At 37.0% G+C, this 24702-nt stretch overlaps 3 pseudogenes; all 3 read left to right on the top strand.

Moving 5' to 3' along the window:
- Positions 1 to 202: 202 nt before the first annotated feature.
- On the top strand, positions 203 to 1124 carry LOC109677232 (olfactory receptor 10G9-like; annotated as a pseudogene).
- A 4735-nt stretch (positions 1125 to 5859) lies between these two features.
- LOC109677234 (olfactory receptor 10G9-like) lies at positions 5860 to 6776 on the top strand (annotated as a pseudogene).
- Positions 6777 to 21389: 14613 nt separating this feature from the next.
- Positions 21390 to 22413, top strand: LOC141418551 (putative olfactory receptor 10D4; annotated as a pseudogene).
- The last annotated feature ends 2289 nt before the right edge of the window (positions 22414 to 24702 follow it).

The raw sequence follows: 24702 nt of genomic DNA, 5'->3' as shown, positions 1-24702 counted from the left end.
GAGAGAGAGAGAGAGAGAGAGACTAAAATCATCCCATCATCTTTACCAAAGAAGTTTGTAACAAGCAAAGTCAAGTAGAGCTCTAGAATTATCTATCATGGATGCTGCAGTTGCCACATAGAGGATTCTCAGTTCTCAGTAACATGCTAAAGACTGATTGCTCCTTATATCTCTACAGGGAGTCTGATTGAGGATGGAAAAAATGACAAACTTGAGTTTAGTGACAACATTCTTCCTCACAGGTTTTCCCCACTGACCCTTCCTGGACACCATTACTGTTTGGAATCTTCTTGGATATTTATGTTCTTACTGTGCTGGGGAAACTTCTCATCCTTCTGGTGATCAGGGTCAATTCTCACCTCCACACACCCATGTACTACTTCCTCACAAACCTGTCCTTCATTGATATGTGGTTCTCCACTGTCACAGTGCCCAAAATGCTCATGACTTTGACATCCCTGGAAGGCAGGGCTATCTCCTTCCACAGCTGTGTGCCCCGGCTCTATTCCTCCCACTTCCTGGGGAGCACTGAGTTTTTCCTTTACACAATTGTGTCATATGATCACTATCTGGCTATCAGTTATCCAGTCAGGTATAGCATCATGATAAGTGGGGGAACGTGTGCCCTCCTGGACACTGGCACCTGAATCAGTGGTTCCTTTCACTCTGATGTCCAGATCACCCTGACATTCCATTTGCCCTACTGAGGGCCCAACCAAACCCACTATTTCTGCAATGCACCACTCATCCTCAAGCTGGCCTATGCAGACGCCTCAGCCAATGAGATGGTCATCTTTGTGAACATCAGGGTAGTGGCTTTGGGCTGCTTTTTCCTGATAGTGCTGTTCTATGTGTCCATTGTGTGCTCCATCCTGAGACTCTGCACCTCAGAGGGGTGACACAGCCTTTCAGACTTGTGCTTGCCCTGCATTGTGGTCATGTTTCTTTGTGCCTTGTGTTTTCATTTACCTAGGCTCCAGGGGTGCTGTGGATGGGGTTGTGGCCGTTTTGTACACTGTGCTCACACCCCCGCTCAACCCTGCTGTGTATACCCTGAGGAACAAGGAGGTGAAGAAAGCGCTATTGAAGCTGAAGACAAAGCAGCACACTCTCAGAGCGAGTGAACACTAGGAAGGAAATATTTCATTTTCTCAAAATAAATAATGTAATTTAGTTATAAATCATTGCTTAAAAACAGCTCCCCAGGAATATATCCTTCATATATTTTCTAAGGAATAATAAAAGTTTCAAAGAAATCTCTACTTTATAGTGAATGTGCTCATATCTAATCTTTTATCTACTTTCTCCCCAAAATATTTGTTTTACATTTTAAAATAAATGTAAACACTGTGATAGAAATGAAATACAATATGAGGGTTGAGTTTTTTAAACTAAGTTGATAAGATGATCTTTTTTTGCTTTATTTCTTATGTACACAAATTTGGGAGTATATATGATGATGCTGATATTGTTCAAAGGTTGCAGCAATTATCAGAGGTCATGGTTTTCTCTGGCTGTAACCCTTCAAATGCATTTCAACCCTTTTTAGTGACTCTGTGCTTCTCTGTGTATATTTTATAGAAATCTAAATAATGTTTAAATGTCCAGAATACAGGTAAACTCTCCATAATGCATAGGACAGCCACAGAGCAACACTTACATTGCCAAAAATTTCCATAGTGTTGCAGTTAAGAAATCTTTATCTGAATCTAAATGTAAGACCATGACAATAGATTTAATAAGAAAAAGTTGCTGAATAAATGAAAGGTTAATGTATGCTCGTGGATTATGAGACTCAGTATTTTAGAGATATAGTTTCTCTCACATTGTTCCACAGATCCACTGAATTTTCAGATAAACTTAAGCATTTTATTCTGCTGATAAAGATATATGGATCCCAAAGTTTGCATTGAAATGGTCCCTAAACAGTCATGATAATCTTGAAGAAATAAAAGAAAATGGGATGATTCTCAACACCACATAGAAAAGTAACCACGGATACATAGTAATTCAGGGAGAGTAATATTTGTATAAGCTTAGAACAGTAACAAAGTAACAGAATAGTAAAGACATAGATAGATGAGTATTCATCTGCAAAGATAACCCACAAAGCAGTAGTGAAAGATGGGCATTTCAATAAATTATTTTGAGATAATGGGTATTTTGGTGAAACCCAAAGAATCTCAAATATATTGAGAGCAATGTGCACATCGATAATATCAATTATAGCTGGATTGTAAATATAATTGTGGCATTAAATGACATTTGCTTAGGTAAAGATATTTTGAAGACCAAACAATCAAAAGAGGCTAACCATAGAATGATAAATTAGGTTAAGTTATTATATGTAAAATACAAATTTTAGAGCTTGTTTTAATTGATCATGATGTATTAAATCTAGGGCATAATAAGTAAATAAAAAATGTAAGTGCTGAGAATTTAAATCAAATTTTGAAATATCACGTTAATTAGTGGAGTAACTACAGGTATAGTCTCAAATTATATGGGTAAAATCCTTATGTCAGACCTAATTAAAATTAATCCCAGGTGTGGTAAAGATTTAAATGAAGGGAAAAAACTTTAAAATATTAAAATACTGTGTAACTGAAAATTAATAAGTGGTGTATAAGGAAAATTTTATAAAGCAAAATATCAAGATGAGAAACCATAAGGAATCAATTGATAAATTTTTAGAGCATTAAAAATATGTAAACAAGCAATAATAAACAATGAGAAATATGACAGCATATTTTACTTTATAATAGAACAATGAATTAATGTTCTGAATCTGTAAAAACTCAGGCTAATGCATAAAGTAAAAACTATTATCTCAATAAGGACTGTAATAGAATTCTTGAGAAGCTAATTTACAAAAGAAGATGTACTTTGGTAATATCAAGTCCTTACCATTGCTTGTAAAATCAGTGAAAATTATGACATCAATGCTATCAAATTTTTCCTATAAAATTAGGAAATTTTTATGGATCCGTAAATACTGCTTTGGGAAAAATGGTTGCAAAGCCCTAAAGAACAAAAGCAGCAAAGTTGGGAATGTGGATGTTTTAGTTGACTATGAAAGATGGTAAAAGACAGTAATATGAAGCTGCAGAGTGCAAACAAGTGATGCCCATATGGATTCTGGAGAATTTGAAGTGGAGAGCAAGCATTTGTAAGCATCTCTTCATCGCTAATGTGGGAAAAGAGCAACTGAGTGCCACATCTATCCTCTTTATTTCCAGGAAGACAGAAGCCATCTGAGGAGGGTTCAAATGAGAAACATGTGGGGAAATGCCCATGTTTATGACAAACTTTTCCTTGGGGTCTTCTGTTGTTTGCGTGTTCACTGAGGGAAACTAGAAACCCAAGAGTAGTCTCATCCCCTGAGACACCAAACCAAGTTAAGTTCCTACTCATTTAGGCATGTTACTCTCTATTCCCTGCATTTTAACTAGTTTGGTTGATTAGAAATTGACCAGTCTTTCATAACTGGTGTCTCTGTTCTTTGAGTAATAGCTTGCAAACTAGTACAGGGCACAACACAAAGATGACAAATTTTTAGAAACAACTCAGGCAAGTTTTATTACAGAAATGAGTCATGTCCTATAAAGTGAGTTCTTAGGTAGATTTAGCTCATTTCCCCCTGATTTCCCTCTTTTCTTTACCTTCATGTACAGCAATCTTACTGGAAAATTGTTAGATTTCATCTGCATTTTACTTTTCTCTTTTTGAAAGGAAGATAGGTAGATAGGTAGGTACATAGATGGATACATGGATTGATGGACTGAGTGGCTATAAGTAGTGACCAAGTTGATATAGCAGATAGTCAAGTCAAACATTAACACTTCTGATAGAGATTCCTGCCTTAAGCCTCATGTTATGTTTCTTTTCATCAAATCTAAATATGAAGCTATCTTTGTGATTGGGCCAAGTTGATAGGATAGAAATTTCAAAGTTGTATTTCCTTCATTGAAGGAGTTTCGCATTCATATAAGTGATTGCAATAATCTGGTATCTGCTATTTATTCTCATATTTTAAAAAAGTGCAGTTTTAATAAAGCTGAAGCCACATTCCCTAGAGTAAAGACCGATTTCCTTTGGGCTCTGCTGAGAGCAGATCCTGCTTTCTCTCCTAAGAACTGGTTTCATATGACAATTACTGACACAGTGAATTTAACAACAATCATCACCTCTAGAAAATATTTCGTATTAAGTCGAAAACATCATTTCATCCTCAGTTGCACAGAATTCGCACACTTTTCTTGACATTGAGCTAACATAAGGCCCTTTGCTTGCATTACTTTTGTTTTCCTTTTTCAGGTTGCAGATGTTGAACGTGAGCACAGACGTGCAAAATTAACTCCTCCTATGAGAGCACTGTATGGATCTATGAGAGAGGGTGGGAAGCAAAATATCTCTAAAAAAGCCAAAATAAGAAAATATTCAGATGTTTGGAAAAGAAGGTTCTGAGACAGAAAACTGTTCCCTACTCTATTTTGTAGTTGGGAGCTCACACGCAAAGTTTGTATTCTTAGATTCTCATAAGGGAGGTCAAGAGGAGGAGAAGCAGGAGGTCAGCCGTGTATGAACCTTACTGTTTTCTGAACTTTTGGCAGGTTGTGGGGAATCCCACTATGGAAGTAAACGACAGTCTGACTTGACTGAGAGGTCAAGGGAGGATCTTCAGACCTAGACAGCAATGGGGGCACCAGGAACATGAGCAAGGTAAAAGGCTTCCTCAAAAACTAACTTTCAAATTGAGAATTGCCTGGAAACACATCCAAAATTTACTTGTTCTCTTTCTAACTCAACCATCCTACAAAAGGCAGGTCTATAGTACTGTTGCAAGACATGTTGTACAATTCACTATTACTTATTGTGGAACAATCATAAACAAAGCACTGTTTATAGCTTCTTAGTTATGGAGGTGATGTTTCTAATGTTATATGCATATGAGGATGCTAACAAATGATTTAATTATGCTGTAGCCTTCATCAATATTCATTACTACAATTAAATTTTTGTTCTCCCAATTTCCCTAGGACCTCTGAATAGAAAATGGAATTTGGTAGGTAGAATTCCAAATACCCTCCAAAATATCTGCCAACTAGTATATATGCTCTACTTAATCAACTCTTTGTGAGTGTTTGCGTGCAGGGGAGGGGCTGAGAACATGATGGGATATCACTTCCAGGATTTTATTTATCATATAACATGTTGTCCTAGCAATAAGAGAGTGACTCTTGTTCATGGCCTGTGCATGGTGTGAGAAGGTCAGGTGGCTAGGACTTTTTAGGACCTACTGTGGCCTCTCAGAATGTAGAATGATGTGCTGTGCCAACACCAGTAAGAACCTGGGGATCTCTGTCCTAAAATTTCAAGGAATTAAATTCTTCCAACAACCTGAATAGCTTGAAGTAGGATCCTGAGTCTCAGACGAGATTGCATCTCTAGTTCACATCTCAATCAAAATCTGTGAGATCTGGGGAGATATTCTAGCTGACTTGACCCACAAAAATGGTGAGATAAAAAAATGCATATTTTAAGCTATTAAGTTTGTGGGAAATCATGATACATCAATAGGTTAATAAGGTGATTTTCTCATACTTTCTTCTGCATATATTTGTGTGTGCCTCTGTCTTTGCCTATGTGTGTGTTTGCATGTGAGTGAGAAAGATGCTAAAATTATTCCATTTCCTTTACCAAAGAAGCTTTATAAGAAACAAAGTCAAGTACAACTCTAGCATTTTCTACCATGGATGCTGCAGTTGTCACTTAGAGAAGGAGCTCTCTGTTCTCAATAGCATGCCAACAGGTGGTTGCTCCGTATCTCTACAGGGAATATGATTGAAGATGGATGAAATGACAAACGTGAGCATAGTGACAACATTCTTCCTCACAGGCCTTCCCCACCCACCCTCACTGGATACCACACTCTTTAGAATCTTCCTGGTGATTTACATTCTCACTGTGCTGGGGAACCTCATCATCCTCTTGTGATCAGGGTAGATTCTCACCTTCACACACCAGTGTTCTACTTCCTCACCAACCTCTCATTCATTGACATGTGGTTCTCCACTGTCACAGTGCCCAAATGCTCATGACTTTAGCATCCCTGGAAGGCAGGACTATCTCCTTCCATAGCTGTGTGCCTCAGCTCTGTTTCTTCCATTTTCTGGGGAGCACTGAATGTTTCCTTTACATAGTCATGTCATATGATCTTTATCTAGCTATAAGTTACCCCACTCAGGTACACCACCATGAAGAGTGGATGAACATATGCTCTCCTGGCCACTGGCACCTGGATCAGTGGCTCCCTACTTCAGACCAAACAGACATTCTGTTTGCCCTACTGTGGGCCCAACCAGATCCAGCATTACTTCTGTGATGCACCACTTATCTTCAAGCTGGCCTGTGCAGACACCTCAGCCAATGAGATGGTCATCTTTGTGAACATCAGGGTAGTGGCTGCTTTCTCCTGGTAGTGCTGTCCTATGTGTCCACTGTGTGTTCCTTCCTGAGGATCCGCACCTCAGAGGGGTGACACAGAGACTTTCAGACCTGTGCTTCCCCTGTAGTGTGGTCATCTGTTTCTTTGTGCCTTGTGTTTTCATCTACCTGTGACCAGGCTCCAGGAGTGCTGTGGATGGGGTTGTGGCTGTTTTCTACACTGTGCTCACATCCCTGCTCAACCCTGCTGTGTATATCCTGAGGAACAAGGAGGTGAAGAAAGCACTATTGAAGCTGAAGGCAAAGCAGCACATTCTCAGAGTAAATGAACACTAGGAAGGAGATATTTCATCTTTTCAAAATTAAGAATATAATTTAGTTGTCTGTATTAAACACATTCCATTTTAGTTTGCATTGTTAAGCAATATTCAAATCCAACTGCACAGGAATATTTCTTTTTATTAAGTTTTTCTGTTTCTAGTCTTTTTTTCGTTGAACATGGTTGTTCTGATCTATTGACTCAAATTTTTACAATGGGTTTAAAAATTTCTTAACATGAATTTTCTAGTTGGGTGTCAGACACAGAGGATTGAGTTATTCATCTCTCTGATTTAATAATATGTTTTATTTAGATATAGTTCTTGTGCACGCAAAAGTTGTGATTTTTTTCTTGTCTTTTTTTTTTTGGGCAGCATTGGAGTTTTGAACTCAGGGTCTCACACTTTTTAGGCAGGCATTCTACAACTTGAGTCCACCCCAGCCCTAATGTTCAGATTTTACAATCATAGGGATGCTGATCAAGAACAGTAATAACTACAGAGGTCATGCATTCATGATTAGTGGCTGAAGTATTTCAAATGACTTTTTAACTCTTTTTGTGCTGTATGTGTGCATATGAACGTGTGTTCCTCAGTGTTTCTGCACTGTGAGGTCCTAAAGAGGCTAATTCTCCTTACAATCTCTCTTGACCCTGTTAATTGTTCCCACACGGGAAGAGTTGTAGTCTTCTTAGCAGCCTTTTCTTTCTAAGTAGGACTATCTGGACCAACCCAGAACAATTAACATCTTGTGAGAGCCCTTCAAGGTATTTTAGATTGGTGTGTTGTTTCAAAGTGATGTTAACAGCAGATATCTCTAGCCTGATTATATGAAAAAGTCTGAAACTAAACTGATGCAATAGTGGTCAGAGCACCATTTCTTTCCTCAACATATATTTATTTACAAATATATTTATATATTTATTAATATATAAATTTTAATTTATTTTATTATTTATTTATTTATTTTAATTTATTTTATTTATATTTATATAAATATTTATTATTTCTCTCTCCAGATATTAAACACTCATCCTCCTTATATAGCATGATAAAAATCATCTCAGTGTATTTTGAGATTCACAAGAAGAATTATATCTGATAAATAATAAAGAGAACTAAACTGTATAACTGGCATTTGAGTTTCAGGACTAAATTAAATATAATAATATACTTGTTATGAAATGAACACAACTGTATGTCTAAAAATAGAGACAAAATACATAGTCTAAAATTGTTTTTATTGCTTTTAGGATTTTTATTATTCCAGAGCTTGAACGTGAGTCTTTGTTCTTCACAGAGTAGACTAGGTGTCCTGGGAATTAATACTCAAAGATAAAGGTAGTGAAAAAGGATGAAAAACTGAAGGGAAAGTTGGCTGGACTCTTGGACCTCATCAAAAAAAACAACAAAAAACAGAGCGTCTCTTGACTGATTTCTAGGCTGGCTGCTACTGTCATACAGACCCATACCTGCAGCATATTTTCATTTTTTCCTCTCTGATAGGAACAGGGCTTTTCCACTGTGTAATTCAGCTATACCTGAGTTGGGTGGTCAGGACTATAATGTCAATGTAAAGAGATAGCACTTAATTCATTTATGTCTTAGAGAATTTTATAAAAGCATGTAATGCCTTTGTAAAATGACTAAGACTCTAACCCAAGGCTAAACAAGAATGATGAACACCAGAACTGTGATCATAATTACACTGTAATTACACCAAAGTGTTCAACAATGAAGAAATGCTGAGGTTTCACTAATTTTTCCTACTTACAATTTTGCAGCTGAGTTTTGCATAATTAGGCAGAATTCAAGGCTTAAAAAAGTCTCAATCCTTGATGAGTAGTATTCTTTTTCTTTCACAACTGGAATCACAGAAAAAATGTTATGGAAACAAACTCTTTTTAAATAGAGGTAAAACTGATCTGATATCTCAGAAGATAATGCTGTGACTCTACATTCTTCATGGATGAGAATAAAATTTCAACATTATGATAAACACTAAGAATTTCATGCAAATGACCTGTTAAAATTGGTTCTGCTTTTTTGGGCCATCATTTCATAAGGTATTTTATTTAACCAAAACTTAATTTCCAAAATAAATAAACATGGTGCTCTGGGCTTGAAGAGTTCTTCTGGGGTGGAATGATTGATTCCACCCCACCCCCCATTTCTTCTCTGATTTCAAAAGTGGAAAATATGGGCTTTTATCCGCAAAGGGACATTTCTGTACTGAAGTTTGTAGTTTCTTTAATGAACTATTAATTTTCTGCTGAATATAGTCAGTATTCTCTGACCCAGGGATATTCAGAATACTATTCATTTTAGATAGACATCTTACTAAATAAACTTCCTGGCTCTGAGACTTGGCAGACTTATACTAGGTAAGCTCCTGGCCAAGAACAGATACTAGTTAATATTTTCTGGCTCAAAGATTTTCTCCTCTTCTCTGAGGCTTCTATCCTTATACCTTCCCTTAGCTTAAAACATGTTTATGTTTGCTGTGAAATTTAACTGGAATTATTATTAAAGGAAAAAAAGTCATAGTTTTCTTTATGTCTTCTCTCTCAGGAAAAGGGTATTATGAAAACAAGAGACAAAATTGATCTGATGTAGAAGCCCAAAGCACTCTTAGTTTTAAAGAAGGAAATTTCAGCTTTTTGTGCCTTTTGTACTAATAGAAAGGCTGTCAAATTTATATGGATAATGTCACTCTACGGAATAGATTTTGAAGAACCAAAGCCCCTTGCATTAATGTTTCTCCTAATTAATCTGTCACAGCACTCAATTTTCTGAGCTGGATATGCATTGAGGTTAAGATATATTTAATTAATATAAAATCACCATACTTCCTCAAAAGATCATTTTAATATTTATTTACAATCAGCTCTACTTAATATTTCAAAATCTCTTTGTCAAATACATGCTATTATGTTGTGTTGATTCATACATCATTTCAGCTTTTTCACAGACCTTTACAAATGCTATTAACTTCAACTTGACTCTCTTGGGCTATATAGCTATAACGTTATGTATCATCTTCATGTAATATTAATTTCACCTTTACTTTTCCAAATTAAGCATCTATTAATTTTCTTTCCTCTGTTACTATATTAGGAAGAAAATATTATTGTTCTCCTATTTCTATTTTTCAAGGATTACTTATATCTTTTATGAGAACTGTACATCTTGTTCAATACTTTTTTATATCAGGAAGAACACAGAAATAACATTTGCTGAGTTTTAACCTTTTCAAGAATAAAAAAGGAATGATCCATCTTATTTGGCCCTGTTTCAGTAAAAGCCAGTGAGACTCTATTTGATAAATAAGCCAGAACTTCCAACGTCATTAAGAATCTGCACTGATAGTCTTTCCTCATGGAGACAGACCCCTCTGATTCCATCCCCACATTCTGGGGATTTCTGCTGATGCTCTAAGAAGACTCCAGAAGGGTGGCGCTTCATCACTGGCCTGGCTCTACCATGGAACCACTCCTCTAACATTACTTATTTTTTTACAATAATTTTCGCTATACAAGTCCTTTGCATTTCCATGTGAATGTTAGAATCAACTTGCTAATGTATACAAATAAATGTGCTGGATTTTGATAAACATTGCATTGAATCAATAGGTCAATCATGGAGAATTGACACCTTAATAGTATTATCTAACTCATGAACACCATTATGTCTTTAGTTTCTCTCAACAATGTGCAATTTCAGTGTTCATTTCAGCACATTGTGTCAGTTCTGGTAGTTGCTCTGGTGTTTGAACTCAGGGCCCTGTGCTTGCTGAACAAGTGCTCTACTGCTTGAGCCATATCCCCAGCCCCATCAGAGATTTTTCACCAGGATTAATTTTGCAATCTATCCTTTTCTTCATCTATAGAGGTGATTATAGTTTTCCTTTCTTAGCATGTTAGTATTATGAATTATATTGTTTGAGTTTTGAATATTAAACCAAACTTATATTCTTGGAATCATTCCCACTTGATCATGATAAAAATCACCTTTAATACCTAACAGAATCAGTTTGTTAAAATTTTAAAAATTGTATCTTTATCTATAAAGGACACAGATTCGTAGCTCTTTCTCTTTGACATCTTTGTTTATTTTTAGTATCAAGTTAATTCCAGAATCAAACAATGAGCTTGGAAGTTTCCCTACCTACTCAATTTTTAAAAGGCCAATTTGTAATTTGGTATTATTTATTCATCAGTATGAACTCCTAACCCTGGCTCTTCAAGGCAGCGATACCCCTGGCTCTGCTTGAGGCCTCCATCCATGCACCATGGTCCAGAATACACCTTTCAGCAGAAGCACTCAGCTCACTTTTCTCCTTTCCCAGGAATTATACTTTTCTGCTGCCTATTGACCAATTCTGAAAAGATCTGTTACTATGCTTTTTGATCCAGTCTGCTATTTAATTAGTGTGGCAGGATAAATCTAACACCTGTGATTGTGTCAGGGACCAGAGTAGAAAACTTCTAATGCAATTGTGTTTTAGTTATTTACCTTGCATGTGGCATGAAACATGTGTGGATTTAAGTTAATAAACAAAAACGCACACTTAAAAATTTATTACAATACAAATGTTCTTGTCATCACCACTCAATTTAGAAAGTTAAACTTTGGCAGCTGCCTTTGAGCCCTCTCACCTCCATTTCAAACTCAATCCTGTCCATCACTTCTCATGACTTCTATAATTATCCTGATTTCTCATCACTTTTCAAGGCATTTATAAGCAAAATGGATAAGATTTGCATTTAAAAATTTTAAATTAATGGAATCACATATAAATAAACTATATTTGGAATACAGGTACATATTAATATGTTGTGCTAGTCAACTTTCCATTTGTGTGAAAATGTAACTAACATAATCAACTTAAAAGAAAGAAGATAGATTTATTTGGTTTCATGATTTCAGATGTTTTAGTCCATGATCACTGAATCCTCTGATCTGGGTTTGTGGCAAAGCCAGACATCATAGCCATAAACACATGGTGCAGGAAAGCTGCTCATCTCATGAAGACTGGAAAGCAAAGTGAGGGAAAGGAAGGGAGTCAAGTTGCCAATACACCATTCAGTGGCCTGCACCAATGACCTATGTCCCTCAAATATGTTTACTTTCTAAAGTTTCTACTGCCTCCCAGTAGTATCATTTGGTGGGATTAAACATTCATCACATGAGCTTTTGGGGAGACATTTAAGATCCAAACCACAGCATGTATATAATACATTTATTCTTTTTATTGATGTGTATTTTATTAATGTAAGAGATATACTTGTAGATACTGGGGTGTTCAAATATTTGACTATAGCAAAAATATTACCTCAAATCTATCATCTTTTAATCTTTCTCTCTATTCATATTTCTTCATTTAGGTAAAAATGGGACAAGTATTAAAAATAATGCATCTAGAAAAATTAAGATGTTTGAGTAAGTAGGTACATGCAGAGGTAGAGAAGGATGTAGCAGAGCTGTGACAATTGAATGATATGAAAACTATTTTGAAAAAGTTTAAATTAAAATTAAACAAAAATATGTTATATGCATATAACATGACTATAAGTAGTTAATTCTGTGAATGTATGTTGGAGTGATTGGAAAGAACACACAAAAATATTTGCATTAGTAATAGTAAGATTGAGGAAAGGTAATGTTTTTCTGGCTTCTTTAATCTTATGAACTAGGTCATACGTTTTCATACTACTTCCATTATGAATATGTCAAATCATAAAATAATGAGGCAGAGAATGGGAAAGAATATAAGGATATAATGGAAGCCTGTAATTACTGCCTTTGCTCTTTTCTGCCTCCTGAGTCCATGGATTGGGCCATTGGAGACATTTTCTCAAAAGATTCTAGGTCCATTAATACTCTCCAATTTAAAAATATCATAAATTCAGCATTTCAGTATTAGGTTAACAGACGGGCTATGTATGGAATCCACATTTTGTATTCAAGAGAAGACTCTGTGCCACGTTTCCTATGCAAACTAGTTTTGACTGAGGAAACTTCTCTAGAAACTTTGGACAACATGTCTCTTCCCCTTTTCAATGCAATTTTTAATTCATTGATGTGTGTTCAAATGTCTGCCTACTTCTGTTAACCCTTGTTCTCCTCACTGCTTTCTTCTGTCCTACTGAGACTTACTCTGTGTTCTACTCAATTCATCTTCTCAAGCCATGGAAGGAAGAGAATCAGGGAACTGAAGAGAATTCTTCCATGTGGCTGAGTTCAGCAATCCATTAGTAAGCTAGGACTGGGAAAGAAATGGAGGGGAGAAGAGTTGGAGGAACATGTGAGTGTGTGTGTGTGTGTGTGTGTGTGTGTGTTTTGTGTGTGTTGTGTTTCAGGAGAGCAGCTTCTAGGGAAAAGGTGGGTAATATGGAAGGGGATAGTTTCTTTGTATAGGAATCCTACTTTGCAATTAGTTCAAATGTTAGAAATTATCCCTACTCTTAACAAGTACTCATCAATATTATAATTTACATTAACAGGAAAATGTACATTTTTATACTTTTATTAACAACAAAGTGATAAAAGGCAAATGCCAATGAGTGTGGTGATAGTGAACTACAAAATGTTTATAAACTCCAGATATTGAGTATAAATTTTAGCATTTAGACTTTAAGAAAACATCTAATTTACCCGCATCATGGAGAAAAACTCCTTATGTTTCCCTGAGAGATGATCCTGTAGGTTCTGCTTGAAGTCCTTGGTGGAACTTAAGTACTTTTGAAGTGGCTCACTCCAAAATGTGTAAAAGCCTGTCTTAGATGTGAGATCATTTCTTTTGTTTTTATTATTCATTTATTCACATGTGCATACATTGTTTGGGTCATTTCTCTCCCTCGTAACCACCCTGTACCCCTCCTGCCTCCCTTCCAGGCAGAACCTGTTCTGTGCTTTTCTCTAGTTCCGTTGAAGAGTAGAAATAAGCAACAATAAGAAAAACATAGCGTTTTTGCTAGTTAAGATAAGGACAAGTATACAGAGAGATTTCTAGCATTGCTTTCATGTACAAATGTGTTACAACCCACGTTGGTTCATCTCTAACTGATCTTTACACTGGTTCCTGATCCCCTGCTCATGTTGCCCTCTGTGGCTTTAAGGTTTCTGTATTAGTTCCTCTGGAGTGGGGACGTCAAATGCTTTCATGTTTTGGGTTTTCTACCTATCCCCATACCTCCCGTATGTGTCCTCCCCTTGTTTTGTGACACAGGTCCAACAGCATTGCTGTATTTTCCCTAGATCTAAAGACCGCATATGAGGGAGGACATACGAGTTTTAGTCTTCTGAGTCTGGCTAACATTGCTCAGAATGATGTTCTGGAGTTCCAACCATTTACATGCAAATGATAAGATTTCATTCGTCATTGCTGAGTAAAACTCTATTGTGTATAGATACCACATTTTCTTGATCTATTCGTCAGTAGTGGGGCATCTTGACTGTTTCCATAACATGGCTATTGTGAATAGTGCCTCAATAAACATGGGTGTGCAGGTGCCTTTGGAATAACCTGTGTTGGATTCCTTTAGGTATATCCCCAGAAGTGGGATTGCTTGATCGTATAGCAGGTCCATGTTAAGATTTTTAGTAAGCCTCCAAATTTTTTTCCAGAGTGGTTGCATCAGCTTGAATTCCCACCAGCAGTGTACGAGGGTTCCTTTTTCCCCACATCCTCACAAACACTTGTTGGTGGTGGTGTTTTTGATGATGGCTCTTCTAACAGGGGTGAGGTGTAATCTTAGTGTGGTTTTGATTGCGTTTCCTTTATGGCTAGAGATGGTGAGCATTTTTTCATGTTTTTTTTGCCATTTGAATTTCTTCTTTTGAGAAAGTTCTATTTAGTTCAGTTGCCCACTTCTTAATTGGTTCATTGATTTTCGGAGAGTTTAGTTTCAAAGTTCTCTGTATATTCTGGTTATCAGTCCCTTGTCTGATGTATAGCTAGCAAATATTTTCTCCCACTTTGTGGGTAGTCTCTTCAGTTTAGAGACCATTTTTTTTGTTCTGCAGAAGCTTTTTAATTTTATGAAGTTGCATTTATTCATCCTTTCTCTTAGTTGCTCAGCTGCTGGGGTTCTATTGAGGAAGTCCTTGCCTATACCTATTAGTTCCAGAGTGCTTCCTGCTCCTTCCTGTACTAACTTCAAAGTTTCAGGTGTGATATTAAGGTCCTTGATACATTTTGAGTTGATACTAATACAGGGTGATAGACATGGATCTAGTTTTAGTTTCTTGAAGATGTATAACCACTTATCCCAGCAACATTTGTTAAAGAGGCTGTCTTTTCTCCATCATATATTTTTGGCCCTTTTGTCAAAAGTAAGGTGAATATAGTTGTGTGGATTCATATCCGGGTCCTCCATTCTGTATCACTGGACTTCATGTCTGTTTTTGGGCCAGTACCATGGTGTTTTTATTGCTATTGCTTTGTAATATAGTTTGAAGTTGAGCACTGTGATAAAGCCAGCATTGATGTTTTTTCTGAGATTGCTTTGGCCATTTGTGGTCTCTGTTTCCAAATGAACTTTAGGGTAGATTTTTCAAACTCTGTGAAGACTGTCATTGAGATTTTGATGAGAATTGCATTAAACATGTAGATTGCTTTTGGTAGTACAGCCATTTTTATTATGTTCATTCTACCAATCCATGAGCATGGGAGATCTTTCCATCTTCTGTAGTCTTCCTTGATTTTTTTTTCAGGGGTTTGTTATCCTCCTTGTTGATGTCATTCACATCTTTTGTTAAGTTTACTCCTAGGTGTTTGATTTTTTTGAAGCTGTTGTAAGTGGAATTGTTTCCAGGTATTTCTTCTCAGTTTTTTCATTGTTGATGTATAGATAAGCTAATGATTTTTGTAAGCTGATTTTGTATCCTGCCACCTTGTTGTAGCTGTTTATGGTGTCTAAGGGTTTTTGGGTAGAGTTTTTTTGGTTTTTAATGTATAGGATTATACAATCTGCAAATAGGGATTGGGCTGGTGGAGTGGCTCAAGTGGTAGCATGCCTGCCTTGCAAGTGTAAGGCCCTGAGTTCAAACCCCAGTACTGCCAAAAAAAAAATTCTTTTTATTTCTTCTTCCTGCCTAATTACTCTGGCTAGAAATTCCAGTACTATATGGAATAGGAGTGGGGATAGTGGGCACCCTAGTCTCATTCTTGATTTTAGGGGAAATGGTTTCAGTTTTTCACCCTTAAGCATGATGTTGGCGATAGGTTTGTCACATATAGTCTTTACAATGTTGAGGTACATTCCTTCTATTCCCAGTTTTCTTAGAGCTTTTATCATGAAATGTTGTTGGATCTTGTCAAAGGCTTTTTCTGCACCTATTGAGATGATCAAGTGGTTTTTGTCTTTGCTTCTATTGATGTACTTCTATTGATGTGCTTCTATTGATCACATTTATAGTTTTGAATATGTTGAACCACCCTTGCATCCCAGGGATGAAGCCAACTTGGTCATGGTATATGATCTTTCTGATGTGTTGTTGATTTTGGATTGCCATTATTTTATTGAGGATTTTTGCATCGATATTAATTAAGGAAATTGGCATATAGTTCTCCTTTTTGGAGGTGTCTTTGTCTGGTTTTGGGAAGACAGTAATAATGGCTTCATAAAATGAGTTAGGCAGTGTTCCTTACTTTCTATTTCGTGGAACAGATTAAGGAGAGTTGGTATTTGTTCCTCTTTAAACCTCTGATAGAATTCAGCAGTGAATCCATCAGGTCCTGGACTTTTCTTTTTTGGGAGACTCTTAATTGCTGCTTCAATTTCGTTTTGTGTTATACATCTATTCATGTGATTAATGTCCTATTGGTTCAGTTTTGAGTGGTTGTAAGTTTCAAGAAATCTGTCAATTTCTTCAAAATTTTCAAGTTTATTAGAGTATAGGCTCTCAAAGTAGTCGCTGATGATTTTGTGGATTTCCATGGTGTTTGTTGTTATCTCCCCTTTTGCATTTCTGATTTTATTGATTTAGGTTTTTTCTCTCCTCATTTTAGTCAGGTTTGCCAGGGATCTGTCAATCTTGTTTATTTTTTCAAAGATCCAGCTTTTTGTTTTATTAATTCTTTGTATTGGTTTTGTTTCTATTTCATTGATTTTAGCCCTTCTTTTAATTTTTCTCTCCTTCTGCTTGTTTTGGGGTTTGCCTGTCCTTGTTTTTCTAGGAGTTTGAGCTGTAGTATAGATCATTGATTTGAGATATTTCTGACCTTTTAATATATGCACTCATGGCTATAAACTTTCCTCTTAGGACTGCCTTTGCTGTGTCCTATAGGTTCTGGTAGGTAGTGTTTTCATTTTCATTAACTTCCAGGAATGTTTTAATTTCCTCTTTTATTTTATCAATGACCCATTAATCATTGAGTAATATGTTGTTCAGTTTCCAATTGTTTGTTAGTTTTTTACTGCAGTTTTTGTTGTTGATTTCTAGTTTTAATGCATTGTGGTCAGATAGAATGCATTTCTATTTTTTATATTTGCTGAGGCTTGCTTTGTGCCCTAAGATATGATCAATTTTGGAGAAGGTTCCATGAGCTGCTGAGAAGAATGTACATCGTGCAGAAGTTTGATGAAATATTCTATAGACATCAGCTAGGTACATTTGATCTATGGTGTGATTTAGTTCTATGATTTCTTTATTAAGTTTTTGTTTGGGTGACCTTTCTGTTGGTGATAAGGGGGTATTTAGGTATTCCACTATCACTGTGTTGGAGTTTCTATATGTTTTTAGGTCCTCAGAGTATGTTTGATGAAATTGGGTGTGTTGACGTTGGGTGCATATAGGTTGATAACTGTTATTTCTTTTTGGCATATTTCCCCTTTTATTTGTATGGAGTGTCCTTCTTTATCTCATTAGATCAATGTAAGTTTGAAGTCTACTTTATCCGAGGTAAATATTGCTACTCCTGCCTGTTTACAGGGTCCATTGGCTTGGTAGATCTTCCTCCAGCCTTTCACCCTCAGCCAGTGCTTATTTCTGTCAATGAGGTGGGTCTCCTGTAGGCAGCAGATTTTTGGATCTTCCTTTTTAATCCAGTTTGTCAATTGATGACTTTTGATAGGGGAATTTAGTCCATTAACATTCAGTGTTAGTTAACTAAGTCCATTAATGTTTAGTGTTAGTATTTGGTGATCCCTGTCATTTAGTTGTCTTTGTTGATTAAGGGTTTGATTGTGTGCAGGTGAGTCAATGTTACTCTCTACTTTCTTGTCTTTTCTTCTCCTGTGTTTGTTATTGCCTGCCGTTTCATGGTTTGTTTGCTTTCATTTTCTGTGTGCAGAATTCCTTGGAGAATCTTTTGTAGTGGTGGCTTGGTGGTCATATATTGCTTTAGTTTCTCTTTATCTTGGAAAACTTTTATTGCTCTATCTACTTTGAATGATAGTTTTGATGGGTAGAGTATCCTAGGGTTGGAATTATTTTCGTTTAGTGCCCAGAAGACCTCACTCTATGCTCTTCTTGCTTTGAAGGTTTCCATGGAGAAATCTGCTGTGATTTTGATGGGTTTACCTTTGTATGTTATTTGTTTTTTCTGTCTTACAGCCTTCAATATTCTTTCTGTAGTCTCTGTCCTTGTTGTTTTAATAATAATATGTTGTGGGTTAGTCCTATTTTGGTCAAGTATGTTTGGTATTCTGGAGGCTTCCTGTACCTTACTAGGATAGTTTTCTCTAGATTTGGGAAATGTTATGTTATTATGCTGTTGAATATACTATGCATTCCTTTTTTCTTGCACCCCTTCTCCTGCTTCAGTGCCCATGAGTCTCAGGTTTGGTCTTTTGATGGAGTCAGGGAGTTCTTGCATATTCCTTTCACATGTCTTGAGTTGTTTGACTAATAGCTCTTCAGTTTTTCCTTTAATTACCACTTCATCTTCAAGTTCTGAGATTCTGTCTTCTGTTTGTTCTATTCTGTTGGAATGGCTTTCCATTTTGTTTTGTATTTCTGTTTCATTCTTTTTTCTCAGGTTTTTCCATATCATGGGTCACTTCCTTTTTAATGTTGTCAATTTTCATCCTTAATTCATTTATCTCTCTATGGTGCTCTCTTTTGCATTTTGGTGTTTATTTAGGGCTTCTATGATTTTATTTATTTGTTTTTGTGTTTTCTCATATTCTTTCCTTTTTTTGCTTTGGAATTTCTTGAGTGCCTCTTGTACATTTTGGTTGACCATGTCTAGTAACATCTCCATGAAATTCTCAGTGATTACTTGCAGGATTTCTTCATTCTGGGTCCTCTTGTGGGCTCGTTGGGTTCCTTGGCATAGTTTATCTTTGTTTTGTTTGAGTCTGGATCTGGGTATCCATTTTCTTTATTTCCCTCTGAATCTTGTACTAATTTATTTTTGGGGAGAAAACAGTTTTCATTCCTTTTTCTTCTTCCTGTATTTCCACTTGGTGTCATTTCTGTCCCTGGACTATGTGTAATTTAGTATTAGCTGAGTTATAATAATGAAACTAACAAAACCAAGGAAGAGGGAGAAAAAAGAGAAAGAAAGAGAAATAGAAGAAAAAAAGAAAAAAGGAGAACCAAAAGAAGAGCAGGGTGACATGGTGGATGATCATACAGCATACCAGACAGCCAAACCATTAAAGGAAGGCCAAAAAAAAAAAAATTACTGGTTAAGGAATAGTAGAATTTCAATCTTAGTAGTTCTGGTGTTACTCCTTTAGCATCTAGTCCTGTCTATCTGTGTCTCTTAGGCAGGTTTGGAGCTCTCCTGTGGCAGGTGGCCCCCATGAGCCTGTAGCCAGAGGCCTGTCATTGTGGTGATCTGGCGGGCCTGTAGATTGCATCCCAGTGGGGCTGAGGGATGGGGGTCTGGCAGAGATTGTGTGGACCTGAGAGGCACAGGCCTGGTGGAGATGGTGCAGGCCTGTGGATCGGGGGCCTGTCGGGCCTGTGAATCGGGGCTGGAGCAGCGGAGATCCCATGGCCTGTGGATCAGGAGCTCTGCGGGCCTATGGGGCAGGGTTTTGCGGGCAGCACAGGCTGTTCTGTTAGTAAATTGTGGGATGGGGAAGCCTTCCACAGCTAGGGGTTCGGAGTGCTGAAATTTCGGCTCTCCCTGGTGCTTTACCTCAGCCAAGCATTGAGGTCATTTCTTGAGACTAGCTGTGCATGAAGGTGTGCAGTACTGACCGCAGGGAATTATTGTGAGAGTGCATCTAAGGTAATGTGATATTTACATTTTCCCAAGGCACTATAGACCGACACCTATGTCCATTAAGTAGGGCAAATTTGGTTTCTGAGCTAAAGAGAGAGAGGTTCAGATTAAAAGGAAAGTTTAAGCACTTCTATCTTACAAAATGTTTTTTTGTAAATTTGTTTCAGTGTATGTAACATGTTGTTTAAAGCCCAAAGAATAATATGTTTTCATATCTGTGTGACTTACTTTGCTTTTCTAGAATCTTAGAGATACTTGAAATTTCATTTCTAACTATAAAGTCATTACACCTGCAATGCTTTTGCTATTACTGCATTATCACTCTCACCTTAGTCTTACACGCATGAAGTTTTAGCTGATCCTGCATTGGAAAGGAGTCATTTTATGCTGGCTATATCTTTGTTAGGGTCACAGCTACTCCTATGCTTTGTGGAGGTCCAGCCTCACACAGGGCCTGGCTGGGAGACTAAGGGCAGCAATGCTCTGAAGAGCTCCTGCTTCCTTCACCTCTTCATTCTTACCACTAGTTGCTGAGATTCTTATACATGGCATAAACTTTTACAATTGTCAAAACCAAAATAATACAAGAAATGAACAGAGCAGCAATCTATAAAACAGCACAGACATGTCATATTATTTCTCACTAACAAGTACTAATAACAGGGGAGAAGTAGTTACATCTTGTGGAAACAGATGGTAGGTTAAAACGCAATGGAAGAAATTGGGCACAGAAAACATAACTCAGGTTGTGGTTTATCTAGTGCTGATATTATTTATTAAGCTTAAATAATATTAATGAAATTGAAAATGGCAGCTGTGAAATCTGTAGTTTAGGAGAACAGCTAAGTGAGAAGGGAGACTATCTATTGGGATGCTGCAGTTATTTCTATTCCTGTGCAATGTCTTCTTCTAGACTCTGTCCACTTCCTGTATGTGTGTAAATAGTTTATAAATGTAAATTATATGCTTCCCTTTCGAATACAAATGATTAATTATGAAAAGAGTATCATAAGAGTTAAAATTAACAGGTATATATAATTTCTGTTTAGATTCAAATATTTATATACATGTATTTAAGTGACTGATCTAATAGCAAAGTATGACTAGGCTGATGTTAAAATGAAGTTATCACCAGACACAAAATTTATCATGGGGAAGAGAAAAGACCAATAAACTTGATGATAAGACAGATTTGGGGAAACTAAAATTAGGGACAAGAGTTGGTCACAATAAAAGGTTTACTAACTAAAAACTATTCTGTTGCCTAATTTACAAAGAAACTGAGGCCAAATATGACATATTGTTGCTGTCAAGGCCAAATGTATTATTGGTCACCTTTTCCTCAATGGTCTTCTTTCCCTTGCAGCCACTGCCTTAGACAGAAATCCTTTGCTGTGAAGCTCTCCTCAGTTACTTGTGGTCTCACAGCATGACCCTTGCTTTGTTTTTCGAGGGCTGCCTGCCACATGAACAGGAGGAATTATACCTCCGTGACAGAGTCCATCCTGTTGGGAATTTCTAACAGTGAAGGGCTGGAGACCATGATCTTTGTCCTGTTCCTGGCCTTCTACCTCTTCACTTTGCTGGGAAACCTGCTCATCTTCCTCACCATTTTGGCTTCCTCCAACCTCCGCACCCTCATGTATTTCTTCCTGGGAAACCTGTCAGTGTTTGACATATTATTTCCTTCTTGTGAATACCCTCAAGATGATGGTTCACCTAGTGGGGCAAAGTCACACCATATCTTACCAAGGCTGTGCCTCCCAGATCTTCTTTTACCACATCCTGGTGGCACTGAGTGTTTCCTGTTTTCAGTGATGGCCTATGACCACTTTGTGACTATTTGTCACTCCATGCAATACATGGTCCTCATGAACCATAGGGTGTGTACTTGCTTGACAGTGGGCACTTGGCTGGGTGACTGTCTACATGGGAGCACATTTCTTATCTTTAAGTTACCCTACTGTGGCCCCAATGAAGTGGACAGTTTTTTCTGTGACATTCCAGTGGTGCTGCCCCTGGCTTGTGCAGACACCTCTGTAGCACAGATGATAGGTGTTGTTGCATTGGTGTGTTTTCTACTTATTCTCACTTCTTACACTCGCATTGTTATCTCCATATTGAAGATCCATTCCTCAGAAGACAGGTGCAGAGCCTTCTCTACCTGCAGTGCCCGCCTGACTTCTGTCACTTTGGTCTATGGACCTGTGATTCTTGTCTACCTTAGACCTCTTCCAATCCCTGCTTAGATGCTGTTGTTCAGGTCCTAAATAGTGCTGCAACCCTTCCCTCAATCCTCTGATTTATTCCTTGGGAAATAAGGATGTGAAGTCATCCCTGAGGAAAGTGTTAATTCAGGTGACCCAGCATTTGAGGGAGAAGAGTCAGGAGCAGTTCCTCCTTGAACTTCCTCTAGAGATTGCTTCAGATCTGTTCCTGTTACCTCATGATTATTCCAAATAGTCAGTTGGGCAAAGTTAGTTTCTCTCATTTCTTGAGAGTTTAAATAGTGATATCATGGGGAATGGGTAGACCAGGACACTGATTTACCCCTTCAGTATAGCTCTTTAGATTGCCCTAGCAATTTTTCCTGTCTCAATTTGCCAAGCAATGTTATCTTTTCTGCTTCATACAATCTGTTTCTCTTGTCACTTGTATTGCCATGAACTGTGATGTTCTAGAGGCCAAAATATGTGTCTCAATCTGTTCTACTACAGCATCTCTCTCCACTACATACAGCCAGGAACTGGTGTAGACAAGGCTGACATTTAAGAGTAGGATTGCAGTTTGGTAAATGTAAGTTTAACCTGAGCTTGTAATTTCTTTGGCTTACCTATATCTCTTTCAATTTAGAGCTTTTCTCCTTTGACTGCAGGGAAATCTGGTGGTGGACATCATTCATTAAATCTTTTGAGAAGGTAGTTAGCAAATTATCATTTAAAATGGAAGAACGTGGGCTGGTGGAGTGGCTCAAGTGGTAAGAGCACCTGCCTAGCAAATGTGAGGCCCTGAGTTCAAAAACCTCAGTGCCACGATAAAAAAAAATGGAAGAACAGAGTTTGTAAATTTGTAAAGCCTTTTTGAGCCAGACATTTCTATCCATTGTAGGTACTATTCATTTCTTGGAATTCTAGAATATCTGTCATTAGTTGAAATTAAACCACTAACATTATAGTCATTTTTTGAATATTTTACTATTTATGTATTTCAATTTAATCAAATCAACTTCAAAACAAAGAAACATGTGTTTAGATTCACTTCAACAGCCTAAACTAAGTACTAACATTGCAAGCCTGCTTATCATGTATACGACAGGGCTAGAAATCATCTATGTGTACTGACTAAATTAATCACAGGGTCCTAAGTGACAGATTCTATGATGTACTCAGTGGGAGAAACCAGGAACAGAGAAGTATTCATGGCCAGGCTGGCTGAACCTATAATTAAATCCTAAGTTTTTTCTCAGGCATTCTGCCATAATTAAAGGACAAAATTCTGTATCATGATAGCTACTTATACATCTTTCTTTATATACATAGTTTACTGTGATAAATACTTTGCATATATTAACTAATGCAATCTGGACCACATCTCCATTATGTGCAAGACAACTGAGGCACAGGGACTTTGAGTAACTGTATAGACAATAGTGTTAATGCTGGGGTAACGAGGGAAACACTCTGGGTAACATTCACAATGATAGGAAAATCCTAAATTCAATTACAATAGTAACAATATTCATTCATTAATTTAGTCATTGATTGAGTAATGAACTTAAAATTCTCCATTTGCATAGTTCAATAAGGACCTGGGTAGAATGTTTGCTAAATGACACATACAAGGCAAAATGGAGAAAATTATCTTTCCACATCCATTTTTGCACATCTATCTCTCTGTGCTATAAATCAAGCATAAATATATGATCACCTGATTTTCTACCCTCACACATCTCATGAACAGTCTTATTGGAAAGTTCGTGGATCACCTGCATCATCTATGCTATTGTGCTAAAGGTACCTATTGTAGTGCAATGCTTTACTCTAAAACTTTGCAGCTTAGAGCAATTTATTTCTTACATTGTCTCTAATGGTCAGTAATTCTGGGGTGGCTTAGCTGAGTGATCTTAGCTGGGGTCTAACAGGACATTTGCAATCACATTGTCAGCTTGAGCAGCAGTCCTCTGACACAGGATCTGCTTGCAAGGCAGCTCAGTACAGGGCTGTTAGCAGATGCCTTCCATATCTCACTCATCATATGGGCCTCTTCATTTAGCCACCTACATGTTCTCACGTGTATGTCAGCTGTTTCCTGTACTATGAGTGACCCAAAGGAGGGTCTAAGCAACAACCTGCAGAGCCTTTCATGACCTTTTCTCCAAAGTCACATACCATCACTGCTGCTTTTATTTTTCTTTATTGCAAGTTGTTAAGGGCAGCTTGTAGTCACTGAAAGATAAATTAGACTCTACCTTTCAGAGAGAATGTTAAAATTTTGTAAACACATTTCTAACTACCACAGATATAGAGGTATCTAATTTAAATGGTTACTTCGGTTTAGGATTATTTGATACACTAACACGTTCTACATTTCAAATGTCTAATTTATTCTGCTTTTATGAAAATCATGAAAATTTTTAGATGTTTTTACTCATTTTCTATCATTTGTATAATATCTGTATATCATTCCACAACAGTATCATCTATCAGCCAATAATTTTTATTGCTTATATTAATCACTTTGTCATTAAAACAC

This window comes from Castor canadensis, chromosome 2 (genome assembly GCF_047511655.1).
Source record: "Castor canadensis chromosome 2, mCasCan1.hap1v2, whole genome shotgun sequence".
In the NCBI taxonomy this organism is placed as follows: domain Eukaryota; kingdom Metazoa; phylum Chordata; class Mammalia; order Rodentia; family Castoridae; genus Castor; species Castor canadensis.
Note: the sequence above shows the minus strand (reverse complement) of the source record. Positions and strands in the feature narration are given on the sequence as shown.